Source organism: Bombina bombina, chromosome 10, assembly GCF_027579735.1.
Source record: "Bombina bombina isolate aBomBom1 chromosome 10, aBomBom1.pri, whole genome shotgun sequence".
In the NCBI taxonomy this organism is placed as follows: Eukaryota; Metazoa; Chordata; class Amphibia; order Anura; family Bombinatoridae; genus Bombina; species Bombina bombina.
The window spans coordinates 8845179-8864987 of NC_069508.1; the positions used below are offsets into that span (position 1 = coordinate 8845179).

The following is a 19809-nucleotide window of genomic DNA, read 5'->3' on the forward strand; positions in this document are numbered from 1 at the left end:
CAGACCAGGAGTAGCTCTGTACACAAGCGAAGGGTGTAACCTTGGGTCCTAGATCAGTGTATAGTCATGCTCTCATCTACAGTCCCAGACCAGGAGTAGCTCTGTACACAAGCGCAGGGTGTAACCTTGGGTCCTAGATCAGTGTATAATCATGCTCTCATCTACAGTCCCAGACCAGGAGTAGCTCTGTACACAAGCGCAGGGTGTAACCTTGGGTCCTAGATCAGTGTATAGTCATGCTCTCATCTACAGTCCCAGACCAGGAGTAGCTCTGTACACAAGCGCAGGGTGTAACCTTGGGTCCTAGATCAGTGTATAATCATGCTCACATCTACAGTCCCAGACCAGGAGTAGCTCTGTACACAAGCGCAGGGTGTAACCTTGGGTCCTAGATCAGTGTATAATCATGCTCTCATCTTCAGTCCCAGACCAGGAGTAGCTCTGTACACAAGCGCAAGGTGTAACCTTGGGTCCTAGATCAGTGTATAATCATGCTCACATCTACAGTCCCAGACCAGGAGTAGCTCTGTACACAAGCGCAGGGTGTAACCTTGGGTCCTAGATCAGTGTATAGTCATGATCCCATCTTCAGTCCCAGACCAGGAGTAGCTCTGTACACAAGCGCAGGGTGTAACCTTGTGTTCTAGATCAGTGTATAGTCATGCTCTCATCTACAGTCTCATTACTAATGAAGGTGACACTAGCGTGCAGCAGGTATGAAGGTGACACTAGCGTGCAGTAGCTTGTAGCAGGTTATGTCTCATCACTAATGAAGCTGACACTAGCCTGCAGCAGGTTCTCATTGCTAATGAAGGTGACACTATCGTGCGGCAGGTTATGTCTCATCACTAATGAAGGTGACACTATCGTGCAGCAGGTTATGTCTCATCACTAATGAAGGTGACACTAGCGTGCGGCAGGTTATGTCTAATCACTAATGAAGGTGACACTAGCGTGCAGCAGGTTGTCTCATCACTAACGAAGCTGACACTAGCCTGCAGCAGGTATGAAAGTGATACTAGCGTGTAGCAGGTTATGTCTCATTACTAATGAAGGTGGCACTAGCGTGCAGTAGCGTGTAGCAGGTTATGTCTCATCACTAATGAAGCTGACACTAGCCTGCAGCAGGTTCTCATTGCTAATGAAGGTGACACTAGCGTGCGGCAGGTTATGTCTCATCACTAATGAAGGTGACACTAGCGTGCGGCAGGTTATGTCTTATCACTAATGAAGGTGACACTAGCGTGCGGCAGGTTATGTCTAATCACTAATGAAGGTGACACTAGCGTGCAGCAGGTTATGTCTCATCACTAATGAAGGTGACACTAGCGTGCGGCAGGTTATGTCTAATCACTAATGAAGGTGACACTAGCGTGCGGCAGGTTATGTCTAATCACTAATGAAGCTGACACTAGCCTGCAGCAGGTATGAAAGTGATACTAGCGTGTAGCAGGTTATGTCTCATCACTAATGAAGGTGGCACTAGCGTGCAGTAGCGTGTAGCAGGTTATGTCTCATCACTAATGAAGGTGGCACTAGCGTGCAGTAGCGTGTAGCAGGTTATGTCTCATCACTAATGAAGGTGACACTAGCGTGCAGTAGCGTGTAGCAGGTTATGTCTTATCACTAATGAAGGTGACACTAGCGTGCAGCAGGTATGAAGGTGACACTAGCGTGTGCAGCAGGTTATGTCTCATTACTAATGAAGTTGACACTAGCGTGCAGCAGGTATGAAGGTGACACTAGCGTGCAGCAGGTATGAAGGTGACACTAGCGTGCAGCAGGTTATGTCTCATTACTAATGAAGGTGACACTAGCGTGCCGCAGGTATGAAGGTGACACTAGCGTGAAGCAGGTTATGTCTCATTACTAATGAAGGTGACACTAGCGTGCAGCAGGTTATGTTTTATCAGTGTTGGCTGCTCATGCTGTTAGCAGTCGCATACAAAGGTCCTGGAGGTAATTACTGATTTTCTGTGCTAGTTTTACTGCAGTAACGATCAGCTCCCAGCAGCCATAGCCTGTGTGCCAGTTCTTTCCTTTTAATGGGCAAAGCAGATGTGCTACATGACCGTGTAATTGCTGCTTGACATGAAAAGCGTATCCTTTGTTGTTGTATCCTTTTATAAATGTATTTGTGCTCACCCTGTGCAGAACACACACAAGGCGACCCCCTCTATACGCTGGGTTATTAGGCCCCTCTATACGCTGGGTTATATGTCCCCTCTATACGCTGGGTTATATGTCCCCTCTATACGCTGGGTTATATGTCCCCTCTATACGCTGGGTTATATGTCCCCTCTATACGCTGGGTTATATGTCCCCTCTATACGCTGGGTTATATGTCCCCTCTATACACTGGGTTATTAGTCCCCTCTATACACTGGGTTATTAGTCCCCTCTATACACTGGGTTATTAGTCCCCTCTATACACTGGGTTATTAGCTCCCTCTATACACTGGGTTATTAGCTCCCTCTATACGCTGGGTTATTAGCTCCCTCTATACGCTGGGTTATTAGTCTCCTCTATACGCTGGGTTATTAGTCCCCTCTATACGCTGGGTTATTAGTCCCCTCTATACGCTGGGTTATTAGTCCCCTCTATACGCTGGGTTATTAGTCCCCTCTATACGCTGGGTTATTAGCCCCTCTATACGCTGGGTTATTAGCTCCCTCTATACGCTGGGTTATTAGCTCCCTCTATACGCTGGGTTATTAGCCCCCTCTATACGCTGGGTTATTAGCCCCTCTATACGCTGGGTTATTAGCTCCCTCTATACGCTGGGTTATTAGCTCCCTCTATACGCTGGGTTATTAGCCCCCTCTATACGCTGGGTTATTAGCCCCCTCTATACGCTGGGTTATTAGCCCCCTCTATACGCTGGGTTATTAGCTCCCTCTATACGCTGGGTTATTAGCCCCCTCTATACGCTGGGTTATTAGCCCCCTCTATACGCTGGGTTATTAGCCCCCTCTATACGCTGGGTTATTAGCCCCCTCTATACGCTGGGTTATTAGCCCCCTCTATACGCTGGGTTATTAGCCCCCTCTATACGCTGGGTTATTTGTCCCATATACACTCTCTTATTCTCTAGGGGCAAATGGGGAAATTGTACAAAGACCGGAGTGTGAGCTGTTTTGTGCTTTATTTGCATGCGGCTCAGACGTCGCACTGTTCCAGACTGTAGGTGATGATACGACCATGTGGGACACAATTTGTCTGTAAGGTTTTTCTTTGCAGGTGTCACCAGTGAAGCTCCAGCGGATCCCGCGCTATGGAGCGTGGTGCGGCGCAGTCACTTGTATGTTTCTGGAATTGTCCTGTAAATGTTTTTTTATCATGTAAATAAATTTTATTTTGCACTACATATGTTTCTTTTATTCTCTGGCGTTGTACAAGTTTTTATGTTTACTGTGTCACATTATCTGTATGAAATCAAAAGCAGAGCCTTTGACAGTTTTATTGGCTCAGCACAAATAACTTATCTGAGACCCAATAGTTGTGCAACAATAACCTAAATATATTCCCCTTGTGCAACACTCACTTAAGGACACAGTTATTGCGTATAGTGTACCTGCACATCACACGGTTATTGCGTATAGTGTACCTGCACATCACACAGTTATTGCGTATAGTGTACCTGCACATCACACAGTTATTGCGTATAGTGTACCTGCACATCACACAGTTATTGCGTATAGTGTACCTGCACATCACACAGTTATTGCGTATAGTGTACCTGCACATCACACAGTTATTGCGTATAGTGTACCTGCACATCACACAGTTATTGCGTATAGTGTACCTGCACATCACACAGTTATTGCGTATAGTGTACCTGCACATCACACAGTTATTGCGTATAGTGTACCTGCACATCACACAGTTATTGCGTATAGTGTACCTGCACATCACACAGTTATTGCGTATAGTGTACCTGCACATCACACGGTTATTGTGTATAGTGTACCTGCACATCACACGGTTATTGTGTATAGTGTAACTGCACATCACACGGTTATTGTGTATAATGTAACTGCACATCACACGGTTATTGTGTATAGAGTAACTGCGCATCACACGGTTATTGTGTATAGTGTAACTGCGCATCACACGGTTATTGTGTATAGAGTAACTGCGCATCACACGGTTATTGTGTATAGTGTAACTGCGCATCACACGGTTATTGTGTATAGTGTAACTGCGCATCACACGGTTACTGTGTATAGTGTAACTGCGCATCACACGGTTACTGTGTATAGTGTAACTGCGCATCACACGGTTACTGTGTATAGTGTAACTGCACATCACACGGTTACTGTGTATAGTGTAACTGCACATCACACGGTTACTGTGTATAGTGTAACTGCACATCACACGGTTATTGTGTATAGTGTAACTGCACATCACACGGTTATTGTGTATAGTGTAACTGCACATCACACGGTTATTGTGTATAATGTAACTGCACATCACACGGTTATTGTGTATAGTGTAACTGCACATCACACGGTTATTGTGTATAATGTAACTGCACATCACACGGTTATTGTGTACTAGTTGGTAAGCCTAGGGCAGTCTATGTGTTAATAAAAAAAATAAAAAAATTGAACTACAGAAAAAAATAAACAAATTATCAAAAATAACAAAATTAAACCTAATCCCTATGAAAATTAAAATGCTCCCCCCAAAATAAAAACACCCCCTAATCTAATGTTAATCTACCAATAGCCCTTAAAATGGCTTTTTGTAGGGCATTGCCCAAAGTTAAACATCTCTTTTGCAGTTACCAAGAATTCTAAGTCCCCCTAACAGTAAAACCCACCAAACCCCCCAAAATAAAAAACCTAACACTAAAAAAACTAAAGTATCCATTGCCCTGAAAAGGGCATTTGTATGAGCATTGCCTTTAAAAGGGCATTCAGCTCTTTTGCTGCCCATCCCTAATCTTAAAGAAAAAACAAAACACTAACCCCCAAAATTAAAAAAATAAACCTAAATTTAAATTATACTAAAGTTACAAAAAAAAAAAAAAAGCTAAGATTCAGAATATAATTTCTCAGGGGTATCGAATAGGATTCAGAATACCCATGTACCAAAAAACCCCGTAAAAGATCGAGCATTTCTGAAATGTGTTTCAGATCTTGAACTTTTAGGGGTAATTGGCCCAGTTCCACAGCAGGAAGAAGGATTGGGTTTTTATTCAAATCTATTCATTGTGCGAAAGAAGGAAAATTATTTCAGACCAATTTTGGATCTGAAAACTTTAAATCGTTTTGTAAGAGTCCCAACTTTCAAGATGGTGACTATAAGGATTATTCTGCCTTTTGGTCAGCAAGGTCATTTCATATCCACAATAGACTTACAGGACGCTTACCTTCACAATCAGATTCATCCAGATCACTATCAATTTCTGAGATTCTCTTTTCTAAACAAGCATTACCAATTTGTCGCTTTTCTGTTTGGCCTTGCAACAGCACCAAGAATATTCTCAAAAGTTCTAGGCGCCCTTCTATCTGTAATCAGAGTGCAGGGTATTGCAGTGTTTCCTTATTTGGACGATTACTTGGTACTAGCTCAATCTTTTCATTTAGCAGAATCTCACACAAAACAACTTCTGTTGTTTCTTAAGACATGGTTGGAGGATCAATTTACCAAAGAGTTTCTTGATTCCTCAGACAAAGGTCACCTTTTTTAGGTTTCCAGATAGATTCAGTGTCCATAACTCTATCCCTAACAGAAAAGAGATGTTTGAGATTGGTTTTAGCTTGTCTAAACCTTCAGTGTCTCTGTCATTCCCTTCAGTGGCTAAGTGCATGAAAGTTTTAGATCTCATGATTTCAGCATCAGACGCGATCCCTTTTGCTCGTTTTCTTATGAGACCTCTACAGCTTTGCATGTTGCACCAATGGTGCAGGGATTATACTCGGATATCACAACCGATTTACTTAAATCCCAACACTCAACTCTCTCTGACTTGGTGGTTAAACCATCACCTTATTGTACAAGGGGACACCTTTGTTTGTCCTACCTGGACTGTAATCACAACAGATGCAAGTGTCACAGGTTGGGGAGCTGTTTGGGGGTCTCTGACAGCACAACAAGTTTGGAATCCTCGGGAGGCGAGGTTATTAATCAATATCTTAGAACTCCATGCTAATTTCAGAGTTTTTCAGGCATATGTCACTCATCAAGGGGGGACTCGCAGTCCCATAGCAATGGAAGAGAGTATCTCTAATACTTTCTTGGGCAGAATCCAACTCTTGTCTAATCACTGTGATTCATATATCAGGTGTAGACAATTGGGAAGTGGATTATCTCACCCGTCACACTCCTACATCTGGGGGAGTGGTCTCTCCATCCAGATGTATTCTATCAGATTGTGCAGATGTGGGTTCTTCCAGACATAGATCTGATGGCCTCTCCTCTGAACAAGAAACTTCCCAGATACCTCTCCAGGTCCAGGGATCCTCAGGCAAAAATGATGGATGCTCTAGCAGTTCCTTGGTTTTACCAACCTGCTTAAATTTGTCCTCCTCTGGTTCTTCTATCAAAAGAGTGATCTCAAAGATCATAATGGAACAATCTTATGTGTTTGTGATAGCACCAGCACGGCCTCACAGGTTCTGGTATGCAGATCTTGTCCGAATGTCTAGTTGCCAACTTTGGTCACTTCCTCTAAGACCAGGCCTTCTGTCTCAAGGCCCTTTTTTTCTATCTGGATCTCAAATTTCTAAATTTGAAGGCATGGAAAAATGAACGCTTAGTCATAGAGGTTTCTTTTACTCTGTGATTAACACTATGATAAAGGTTTGTCAACCTGTTTCAAGGAAATATATCACAAGGTTTGGAAAATCTATATTTCATGGTATTCCAATCATGGATATTCTTGGCATTCTTTTAGAATTCCTAGGATTCTTGTTTCTTCAGGATGGTTTGGATAACCATTTCTGCTTTTTCTGTTTTATTTCACAGAAAGATTCCTAATCTTCCTGATGATCACTGTTTCATACAGGCTTTGACTCGTATTAAACCTTTTATTAAATCTCTCTTCTCCTTGGTGTCTAGGTTTGGCATTAAAGACTTTGCAGGCTCCTCCTTTTTGAGCCTATGCATTCTTTGGACATTAAACTACTTTCTTGGAAAGTGTTATTCCTCTTGGTTAGTTTCTGAATTGTCTGCTCTCTCTTGCAAGTCTCCTTATCTGATTTTCCATCAAGATAAAGCTGTTTTGCGGACTTCGTTTACATTTTTGCCTAAAGTTGTGAATTCTAGCAACATTAATAGGGAAATTATTGTTCCTTCCTTGTGTCCTAATCCTAGGAATACTCTGGAAAGATCTTTACATTCTTTGGATGTCCTCTCAGGACTTGCTCCATAATAAATGCTAGTTATAGGTAATTAGAGCGTCTTGGAGCATCCTGGCATGTGATATTAGCACCTCAAAATATGCCTGGGTCACAGCATGCAATGGTGTCAAATAGAGATAGATATAGATATAGATATATATAGATATAGAGATAGATATAGAGATAGATAGATAGATAGATAGAGATATATATATATATATATATATATATATATATATATATATATATATATATATATATATATATATATATATATATATATATATATATATATATATATATATATTAGATAGATAGATATATATAGCTAATGCTGTGTGAGCAATTATATCCCATACTATAAAATGTGTCCTCAGGTTGCTACTTAAGGCAATAGTAAGATAGTAGGAGATATCTTCAGTAGAGGCAGGTGAGATTTTGTACCCTGAGGTATAAGCTGTAATCCAACATCAATGTGTCCCAAGAGGGTGGATTTAACTAGGCATATCTAACTATGTATAGTGATGGATGCAAACCATTTTAACTAAACCTTTTAACTCGTGTAAAGAGAGCTGTCAAACGAAGGTAAACATATTCAGGTAACTAATAACACTAGGCTAAAGCTAGGTATAACATGAGTGTTTGTTAGGTTCATGAGACAGGGTATGGTTCCCCAATGCTATCCATAGTAAAGACTATGTGTCCAGAGCTTTCTGTGGCAATTAACCATGTAGGTTATAATCATTCTGGACTTAAGGAATTAGCCTAAGGAGGCCTAAGTTAGCCTAAAGAGGACCTTGCTATGACAGCTGTGTAATAGTGTAGGCACTTTAGAAAAGCACTGCTGTAGTCACTAGAACTATTAATCTTCATGTGTCAATAAATAATGATTATAACAGAGTCCAATATAAGTATACATCTAAAGTTGTCCATGGCAACATACTAAAAACCGAGATATAGAGTACATAGGTGTTTGATAAACAGTGGTAAGAACTGCAAATTTATATAGCTAACCTAACTTCCATTAATAAACTTATAGTATAAATGCAGGTATAGGATATAACAGGAGCATTGCGCATGACACGCTAACATGAAAATTAACTCTAATGTATACTGAGCCTGCATGAAGCTCAATTGTAAAACCTTAAATTAACATTAGTATATATAGACAAGCAATATATAATATCCTATAATCAAATGTGCAGTACAGATCTGTGTGCAGTAAACTTAACAAATTATTAGGATCTGTTCTGGTTGCCATAAATCTATAACTCGACAGTTGAGGTAAGGATCAAACTAAAACCCCCTCCTAGTAATATGAGATGAAGTTAATGACATAGTATTTTGAGGGAGAGATGTTACAGAAGTATATGTGTCATAATACAAGGTCTTCCAAGGCAATCTGTGCAGACTGACATCCTGTCCATTAAATGAGAAATAATTATATCTATACATGATAGTTGCAATATATATTTTTTGTAGGAGAGGAGCTAAGAGGGATCAGGTTCTGTACAGATGTAAGCCAACACTAATAGATACGCTTAGTTAGGCACATTAAGATATATATAAAATATATAGGGATATGAGTGCCTATCAGAGGGACTCTCCTAACGCCCAAGTTAACATTGTATAAATACATACCATTCACAATTATGTACCTTATGCAGGATGGATAGTTATATTGATAAATTATGCTTAAAGCACTAGCTGAGGGGTTTGTTCTCCAGGCCGTTAAAAGTTAAGCCATATGTTATAGGTACATAGTAAACATCTAACATTTAAATCGCACAATCATTAACTTATCTAACAGGAGTGTTAATGTTAGAGACCCACATGGCTATAAAGGTATTAATAAGTTCCTATAGCTATAAGTTAGGTGGAGGAGAATCATAGGAATGCTAAGGATTCATTTCCCACACACTGCAAAGTTCCCTGTTGCTTTAACCAACTCCAACTGCGTAAAGGAAGCAGTAGTAGGGACATTCAGCATGATCAATGCTATATCTTTTAGTATTCATGAGTCCTAGGGGAGCCTGCACATCATACCTCTGTTGTGATGCAGTTGCCGTTAGTAGGGTAGCAAGACCCCCCAATCTCCCAGACTAGCCCACATCCCGATCTAAAGGTTCCAGTGATGTTGCTTGAGATGCTGTCAAGAGTGAGCTGGGAACTCACAATTGATCCAGCATTAGTAGAAGCCTGTGTTGTACCTGCAGGTGTCTGAGATCTCCCTCGAAGGCTGTCATCACTCAAAACATAGACCACCTCTCCGGGCGTGTAGTTGGATTGTACAGTCGCTCTTGAGTTGTTCCCGTATAGTGGAATACTAACTTGAAGCTGAGCTGGGAGATTGTGGGGAGCTAGTAGCGCCATAGGTAGTATGTCATCCTGTGTGCTCAAGACGTTAGAGTACGATATCACATCAGACTCTAGTTCTGCCGGCTTAGTCGGCTCAGGGAAAAGGTTCAATACTTGCCCAGGTATAATACCGTGAGGTCGATGCAAGTCTGCTAGAGGGTATCTGTCTTTTCATGAGACTTGGATGCAGATGTAGCTTGGGCCCTCCTACATTGTACAGGGTCAGTGTCCGTGGTTAAACATTCCGGCGGTAGCATACAGGCAGAAAATATAAGCATTAGGTCCTCTTTCAGGCTCTAATAATGCCTCTTTAGGAGTTGTTGGGTGCTTCATTCCCATGAGTCTAGGGCCTCCATACCAGCAGTGCCTTTGGGGGCAGGTAGCTCCTGGTAACTCCACGTGGCACGGTTTAGAAAGATATATCCGCTATACGTTCAGCAACTAACTTATCTCCGGATTCTTTAAGAGCATAATAGACGGTATTTGTTTTCTGATATAACAAAGCAGAAATGTAGGCTCTTTTCTGGATAAATTAAGTCATATAATTATATCTAAGAGCCAGGAGCTTGATAAAAACACGTCTGGCTGTCTCCGTAGTTGGCCCTGCTCCCCTTCTATCAAGATTTTATTATTTTGAAAGCCTGAGCAGGTGTGCTCTGATCTTTCCTGACAAGACTGGGTCTAGCTGTACTCCACAATAGTCTCTTCAGTAGGGCTGTGGTAGCTTTCAAGCAGTTGGGACCTTGTGGGGTGGACCTCACTGTGTTTTCCTAACACACTGCTGCCCTCACATAGAAAGCCAGAGTAGGTTTACTCTGTCCTTTTCTTTTTTCCACAGGTCTCTGTGAGGAGTGGTGAGATGTCCTCCTACCGAACAGTCAAGGGTGCAGGTAAGTGCCATTTTTAGTTTCTTATGGGAAGAACTCTGGCACTACAACAGTCTTTAGGCTGCACTTTTTAAGGGACATTTACATTCCTGAGGTTCAGGATGCATAAGGGCAGGAAACGGGCACTGTGTGACATAAAGTTAAGATTTGAGTCGTTAAGATACTAGATGTTTTAAGTATTTAAGAATCATTGGTGGCTCAGTGTGTTATGTTTTCTACTGTCAGTATGAGGACTTAATAGGCACTCGCTATTTTCTCTCATTGGAGAAAAAACTGCCGTTTGTTTGAGACCTAGTATGGTTGACGGGATCACATCTGACGTCACAGGAGAGGCGGGTCCTCTCGGCGGCAGGGAATGCTAAGCGCGCGTTTTTCATCTTAGTGACGCAGCGCATAGTAGCTTCCTGTTTGATCTCGACTTCAACGGATAACTCTAGGAGCCCGGAGCTGCTCAGTTTCTATTCATCTGTCTCGCGTTTAACTCATTGTTGCAGAAGGGGCAGGTAGGCGCCTCAGCTATATCGCTGAGGTGTAGAGGCTGTATAAGAGGTTGAATCTCCTAACAGGCAATTTTGGGGTTTGTAAATTTGCACTTGAAGTAATTCAAATTTATATATTTGGCAAGGTCTGTCCTATATCCCTGTTTAAGGGTTTTTTTGTTTACTTGGGGAATCAATTTTAAAGAGACAGTATCAAATTAAAAAAAGGGTTTTTTTTGGGGAGGGGGGGGGGGGTTTGGGTGTGTGAAATTTACTTGCATTATGGACCAAGACTCTATGCCTTCTGTAGAGTGCAAACTTTGCTTGGATACCCAAGTGGATCCTCTTTTGCCCTTTTGTTTTTCTTGTATTGTATTGTACAAAGATAGACTTTTTGTTTCTGAGCCACCATTCTCTCAGGTTGATGCTATTCAGGTAATGCCACAGCCTTCTCCTCAAGTGTCTCAGACTTTATCGTCGTCGCACACAGTGCCCTGCGGTTCCTCACAATCTCCTGGAGGAGTGTATTTGAAGGCTGAAATTGCTGCGCAGATATCTTTGGCGGTATCTGAGGCGCTAGCTGCCATTCCCATGCTTCAGGGGAGGCGCAAGAGGAAAATTAGAGAATCGGATAGTAATGTTTCTGATCCAGTACAGGCTAACCAAGTTACTCTTTCACATATGTCGGAAGAGGAGGATACTTCGGTAGCCTCTGAGGGGCGAAATCTCAGAATCCGATGGTATAATACCTTCTTATGATGCTAAAGTGGTTTCCTTCAGATTCAAGCTTGAACACCTTCGTGTTTTGTTAAAGGAGGTTTTGGCTACTTTGGACGACTCCAATTCGCCTGTTGTTGTCAACCCTAAGAAATCTAGGAAATTAAATAGGTACTTTGATGTACCCTCCCCTGGGAATGTGTTCCCAGTGCCAGACCGTGCTACGGAGATTATTGCCTGGGAATGGGAGAGACCTGGAATTCCTTTTTCTCCCTCTCCAGTCTTTAGGAAAATGTTGGCAGACGGTCCCCAAAGTAGAAGGGGCGATCTCTACAATGGCCAAGAGGACCACTATTCCTATTGAGGATAGTTGCTCTTTCAAGGACCATATGGACAAGAAGCTGGAGGCTTTCTTAAAGAAAACGTATGTTAATCAGGGTTTACAATGGCAACCGGCGGTGTGTATTGCTACAGTGACAAGTGCGGCAGCATATTGGTTTGACACTTTGTCTGAGTCCTTCCAAGCAGAGACTCCCTTGGAGGAGATACAGGATAAAGGCTCTTAAGTTAGCCAATTCCTTTATCACTGACGCTTCTTTGCAGGTCATTAAGTTGGGGGCCAAAATATCTGGTTTCACAATTTTGGCATGTAGGGCGCTATGGCTGAATTCTTGGTCAGTGGATGTTTCTTCTAAATCTAAACTTTTGGCGATTCCTTACAAGGGGGAGACCTTATTTGGGCTGGGTTTGTCATAAATTATTTCTGATATCACGGGTGGTAAAGGATCCTTTCTGCCTCAAGATAGGAAGAATAAATTGAAAGGACGTCAGAGTAATTTTCGTTCCTTTCGTAATTTCAGAGGTAAGTCTTCCCCCTCCTCTACAAAGCAGGAACAGTCCAAGACTTCTTGGAAACCCAGTCAGTCTTGGAACAAGGGGAAGCAATCTAAGAAGCCTGCAGCTGAATCTAAGTCAGCACGAAGGGTTTGCCCCTGATCTGGGATCGGATCAAGTGGGGGCAGACTCTCTCTGTTTTCTCAATCATGGATACGATATGTCCCAAACCCGTGGGTCATGAGCATAGTATCCCAGGGTTATAAGTTAGAATTCAAGACTTTTCCTCCCAGGAGCAGATTCCACCTCTCAAGATTATCTGTAGACCAGATAAAGAGAGCCGTTCTTAAAATGTGTACAGGATCTTTCTCTCCTGGGAGTGATAGTTCCAGTCCCAATATAGGAACAGGGTCTGGGGTTTTATTCCAACCTGTTTGTGGGGCCCAAAAAAGAGGGAACTTTCAGGCCTATTCTAGATCTAAAGTTCCTCAACAAATTTCTCAGAGTGCCGTCCTTCAAAATGGAGACACTCCATTCTATTCTTCCACTGGTGCAAGTGGGTCAGATTATGACGACCTTAGACCTGAAGGATGTGTACCTGCACGTTCTTATTTACAGGTATCATCACAAATTTCTGAGATTTGCCTATGTTGGCAAACACTTTCAGTTTGTGGCACTTCCATTTGGCCTCGCCACAGCTCCCAGAATTTTCTCAAAGGTCTTGGAAGCTCTGCTGGCAGTAATTCGGTCTCGGGGAATTGCAGTGGCACCTTGTCTGGACGATATTCTGGTGCAGGCGCCATCTTTTCAACTAGCAAAATATTTTACACAGAGATCTTATTGTCTTTTCTTCGTTCCCACGGATGGAAGGTGAATTTGGAAAAGAGTTCCCTTGTTCTGGCTGCAAGGGTGGTCTTCTTTGGAACCATTATAGTTCCCTATCAATAAAAATATTTTTGACGGAAGTCAGAAGTGCCATGATTCTTTCCTCTAGCCTATCTCTTCAGTCTGCTGTACGGCCATCAGTAGCCCATTGTATGGAGGTAATTGGCCTGATGGTGGCTTCCATGGACATAGTTCCCTTTGCTTGATTCCTTTTAAGAGCCCTACAGTTATGCACGCTCAGTCAATGGAACAGAGATTATGCAGACCTATCTCAGAGGATAGTTCTACATCAAGCGACAAAAGACTTTCTTCTGTGGTGGCTGTCTCAAGAACATCTGTCTCAGGGGACATGCTTTCGGAGACCCTCATGGGTGATTGTGACCACGGAAGCCAGACTGATGGGCTGGGGAGCAATTTGTGACTCTTTTGAAGGCACAGGGACTGTGGTCTCAGGAGGAATCTGCTCTCCCCATAAACATATTGGAGTTGAGAGCGATCTTCAATGCCTTGATGGCTTGGCTTCAGCTGGCTTTAGCCTGGTTTATCAGGTTCCAGTCAGACAACATAACCTCAGTGGCTTACATCAACCACCAGGGGGGAACTCAGAGTTCCTTAGCCATGAAGGAGGTGGCTCGAATAATTCAGTGGGCGGAGGCTCACAATTGCTGTCTATCTGTCATCCACATTCCAGGAGTGGACAATTGGGAAGCAGATTTCCTAAGCAGACAGACTTTCCATCCCAGGGAGTGGAAACTCCATCCGGAAGTGTTCTCCAGGCTAACCACAAAATGGGGGTTACTAGAATTGGATCTGATGACTTCTCGACAGAACGCCAAGCTTCCAAAGTACGGTTCGAGGTCGAGAGATCTTCCGGCCTTCCTGATAGAGGCTCTGGCAGTTCCTTGGAACTTCAGTTTAGCATACCTTTTTCCTCCGTTTACTCTCCTTCCACATGTCATTGCTCGGATCAAGCAGGAAAGAGTGTCAGTGATTCGAATAGCTCCTGCGTGGCCTCGCAGGATCTGGTATGCAGACCTAGTGGAAATGTTGTCTCTACCATCGTGGAGACTCCCTCTGAGGAAGGACCTTCTACTTCAGGGTCATTTCTTCATCCATATCTCTGAAGCTGACTGCTTAGGGATTGAACACTTAATTTTATCTAATTGTGGTTTTTCCAAGTCGGTCATTGAGGCCATGATTCAGGCTCGTAAGCCCGTTACTAGAAAAGTTTACCATAAGATATGGCGTAAATATCTTTATTGGTGTGAATCCAAGGGATATTCTTGGAGTAGAGTCAGGATTCCAAGAATTGTATCCTTTCTCCAGGAAGGTTTAGAGAAGGGTTTGTCTGTCAGTACTCTGAAGGGTCAGATTTCTGCTCTATCCATTTTGCTGCACAAGTGTCTGGCGGACATGCCAGATGTTCAATCTTTTTGTCAGGCCTTGGTCAGAATCAGGCCTGTGTTTAAATCTGTTGCTCCACCTTGAAGTCTTAACCTTGATCTTACAGTTTTGCAACAGGCTCCGTTTGAGCCTATGCATTCCATAGATATTAAGTTATTATCTTGGAAAGTTTTGTTTCTTACTGATCTCTTCTGCTCTGAGAGTTTTGGAACTCTCAGCTTTGCAGTGCAATTCACCTTATCTCATTTTTCATAGAGATAAGGCAGTTCTTCGAACCAAGTTTGGTTTTCTTTCTAAGGTTGTTTCGGATAGAAATATCAATCTGTAAATTGTTGTTCCTTCTCTCTGTCCTAATCTGTCTTCTCATAAGGAACGTTTGTTGCACAGCCTAGATGTTGTGCAGGCTCTTAAATTTTATTTGCAGGCGACTAAGGACTTTCGCCAGTCTTCTGCATTGTTTGTTTGTTTTTCTGGGAAACGCAAAGGTCAGAAAGCTACTGCTACTTCTCTTTCTCTCTGGTTGAGAAGTATTATTCTTTTGGTTTATGAGACTGCTGGACAACAACATCTTGAGAGAATCACAGCTCATTTTACTAGTGCTGTTTCTTCTTCTTGGGACTTCAAAATGAGGCTTCTGTGGAACAGATTTGCAAGGCTGCAACTTGGTCCTCTTTTTGCATACTTTTCCAAATTTTATAAATTTGATACTTTTGCCTCGACTGAGGCTTCCTTTGGGAGAAAGGTTCTTCAAGCGGTGGTGCCTTCCGTTTAGGTTCCCTGACTTGTCCCTCGCTAATCATGTGTCCTCTGGCTTGGTTATTGATTCCCAACAGTAATTGATGATCCCGTGAACTCACCATATCTTAGGAAAGAAAACAATGTATGCTTACCTGATAAATTTATTTATTTCTGGATATGGTGAGTCTACGGCCCCACAGTTTCATTTATCTTAACCTCAGGCACCTTTACACCTTGTGTCGCTTCTTTTCTCTTCTTTTTCCTTCGGTCTAATGACTGGGGATTGAGGGAAGGGAGGTGATACTTAACAACTTTGCTGTGGTGCTCTTTGCCTCCTCTTGCTGGCCAGGAGTGGTATTCCCAACAGTAATTGATGATCCCGTGGACTCACCATATCCGGAAATAAATGCATTTATCAGGTAAGCATACATTTAGTTTTTTACAAAATGGAATGTTGGTTCCGCTATATAGATGATATATTTGGCGTATGGGGGGGGGGCAACATTGACTCACTTCATGACTTTGTGGGTGATCTTAATTTAAGTAATAGACATGTTAAACTTAAGCTGGCATATAGCGAGGAAAACAAATATTTTCTTGATACCACAGTCATTAAGAGAGGTAGAGGGTTAGAAAAAGGTCTCTACAGGAATTAAAGTGACAGGAATAACCTTTTAAATTGTGATAGTGCCCATCCACCTTCATTAGTTAAGAATCTCCCTAAGAGTCAATTGCTGAGGGTTAAAATAAATAAATAGAATCCAATGGAGAATTGGCTAATAAATGTAGGGAGGAAATGGGAAATTTATTTTTGTAGAGGGGCTACCCAAAGTCCGTAATACAGCAACGAATCAAGTAGGTACAGGGAAAATTTAGAAAGTCTTTATTATAGGGGGATAGGAGTAGCAACCATGAAAGACAAAATGAAATGTTTAGTCTTTGGATCAGAGTATAACCCTAAAAAGGATAACGGAAATTATCCACAAATATTGGAATGTAGTGAAGAACTTGAATCGATAAATAGAGGCGTTTGGTGAGGTACTTATGTCTGCCTATAAAAGAAGAACATAAGGGATGTTATTGTAAGGGCAGATATTGGCCCTACAAAGGATTTAAGACAGACATATTTACATACACAAAAAATGGGTTGCTTTCCTTGTTTGGGGTGCTGTAACTGCAACAATATAATTAAAGGAGATTCTTTTGTGCATTCACAAACTGGTAAAAAAAAATAATTTAAAGGATACTATTTGTGTAACACTGATTTTGCAATGTATTTAATTAAATGTCCTTGCTCCAAAATTTACATTGGGGAGTCCACCCGTAGAATTAGAGACGGAATGAATGAGCATAAGTCGAATATTAGGACCAAGGATGCTTCTGCACCGGTTGCTAGTCATTTCCCCGAGGCTGGACATAATATATCGCAACTTAGGTTTCCAATTATAGATCATATTAAAAGACCTAGGAGAGGCGGAGAGAGAGTGAAATTACTCAAAGCTAGAGAAGCATTTTGGATATAAAAATTGCATAGTCTGTATCCAGTAGGGATCAATAAAAAAATAGAGTGGAATTTTTTAAAATCAGTTTATCTTTATATATGTTACACACGTGGATAATAATTTGTAAAAGGATAAATATATAAAGACTGCCTAGACTCTGTATATTGATTGTTATTATTATTATATAGGGGGAGATCTGTATACATGCAGAGGAACAGAGATGGAAGGGTTAATTTTACTTGAGTTCATTAGTTAGCCCCACCTATTGGGTATAAAAGGTGTGTTTATTGTATGTGATGTATACCACATGATTAAGGTCATTGTGACCGAAAAGACGTGGAGTTAATGTCTTTGGTTTAAAGGAATAAAGCCATTTTGAAGTTACATTGGTGCTGCTGTCCTGACATTGTCTTATACCTATGTGGGGGTGAGTACAGTACCTGTCAGCGTGCACCTTCTGCAGGAGTGCTGGACTTTGCCTATTATGTGTATAGTGTAACTGTGTATAGTGTAACTGTACATCACACGGTTATTGTGTATAGTGTAACTGCACATCACACGGTTATTGTGTATAGTTTACCTGCACATCATACGGTTATTGTGTATAATTTACCTGCACATCATACGGTTATTGTGTATAATGTAACTGCGCATCACACAGTTACTGTGTATAGTGTAACTGCGCATCACACGGTTACTGTGTATAGTGTAACTGCACATCACACGGTTACTGTGTATAGTGTAACTGCACATCACACGGTTACTGTGTATAGTGTAACTGCACATCACACGGTTACTGTGTATAATGTAACTGCACATCACACGGTTATTGTGTATAATGTAACTGCACATCACACGGTTATTGTGTACTAGTTGGTAAGCCTAGGGCAGTCTATGTGTTAATAAAAAAATAATAATTGAACTACAGAAAAAAAATAAACAAATTATCAAAAATAACAAAATTAAACCTAATCCCTATAAAAATTAAAATGCTCCCCCCAAAATAAAAACACCCCCTAATCTAATGTTAAACTACCAATAGCCCTTAAAATGGCTTTTTGTAGGGCATTGCCCTAAGTTAAACATCTCTTTTGCAGTTACCAAGAATTCCCCCTAACAGTAAAATCCACCACCCACCAAACCCCCCAAAATAAATAAACCTAACCCTAAAAAACCTAAAGTATCCATTGCCCTGAAAAGGGCATTTGTGTGTGCATTGCCTTTAAAAGGGCATTTAGCTCTTTTGCTGCCCAATCGTAATCTAAAAAAATATATATATTTTATAAAAAAAACTGTCTAACCCCCAAAAATTAAAAAAATAAACCTAAATTTAAATTAAGCTAAAGTTACAAAAAATAAAAAAGCTAAGATTGCAAAGAATAAAAAAGGCTAACATTACAGAACATAAAACAAACAAATTACCAAAGTTTAAAAAATCTATACCTAATCCATATGAAGAAAAAACAAAAAAACTCCAAAATAAAAACACCCCCTTGTAAAAGAGCTAAATTCCCTTTTTAGGGCAATGCCCAACAAATGCCCTTTTCAGTGCAATTGGGTAATTTAGTTTTTTTAGTGTTAGTTTTTTTTTATTTTGAGGGGTTTGGTGGGTGGGGGGTTTTACTGTTATGGGGGACTTTGTGTATTTTGAATGTAAAAGAGCTGTTTATCTTGGGACAATGCCCTGCAAAACGCCCTTTTAAGGGATACTGGTAGTTTATTCTTAGATTAGAGGGTGTTTTTATTTTGAGGGGGCTTTTTTATTTTCATACGGATTATGTTCAATTTTGTAAACTTTGGTAATTTGTTTTTTTATGTTCTGTAATGTTAGCCTTTTTTATTTTTTGTAATCTTAGCTTTTTTATTTTTTGTAACTTTAGTGATTTTTAGTTTAGGTAATTTGTGTTAATTTAGGGGGTGTTAGGTTAGTGGGTGTTAGGTTAGGGGGCTTAGTAATTTAGTTATTTGCGTTGTGGGTTTGGCGGTTTTACGGGGTTAATAGGTTAAATTAGGTTTATTGCGATGTGGGTTTTTTTGCGGTTTAGGGGTTAATAGGGTAAATAGGTATTTCTTTTTAAAGATACGATGAGTCCACGGATTTCATCCTTGTGGGATATCGCCTCCTGGTCAGCAGGAAGAGGCAAAGAGCACCACAGCAGAGCTGCATATATAGCTCCTCCATTCCCTCCCACTCCAGTCATTCTCTTTGCCTGTGTTAGTGATAGGAAGAGCCAAAGTGAGGTGTTAGTTTAGATTCTTCAATCAAGAGTTTATTATTTTAAAATGGTGCCAGTGAGTTCTATTTTATTCTGGGTGTAGCCGTATTTCTTGTCAGCCTCTAGAGTAGAGCTACAGGTGGCTCTAAAGCAATGGGAACTGGGGGGATTTTCATTCTCTCTCTGCCTCCCATATTATGTGCTGCCCTGCAGATGATGGTCTTGGCAGATATTATCTAAGACTCTGTTTGTTCCCACAGAACTACAAGAGGAGCAGAAACAGGACCTCTTGATCGTGTGGGATAAGTCATGCTGTCGCTCAGCATAGAGGTATGTGCAGTCCTTTCATTTCTGGGACATATATTTAACTCAGAACAGACTGTTTTTCTCATATCTGATGTGAGGGGTCATAATCTATTATGAAGATTGACAGTTATTA

General features: G+C 41.2%; 1 protein-coding gene across 2 annotated transcripts in view; it reads left to right on the forward strand.

Moving 5' to 3' along the window:
- Window positions 1-3366, forward strand: part of RNPC3 (RNA binding region (RNP1, RRM) containing 3) — a 35858-nt gene extending 32492 nt beyond the window's left edge. Inside the window, exon 15 of one of the 2 annotated variants that reach the window (XM_053693766.1) lies at window positions 1984-3366. The gene's annotated coding sequence lies outside the window, so the exon portion shown is untranslated. The remainder of the gene's footprint in view (window positions 1-1983) is intronic. The other variant, XM_053693765.1, reaches the window with a different exon arrangement.
- The last annotated feature ends 16443 nt before the right edge of the window (window positions 3367-19809 follow it).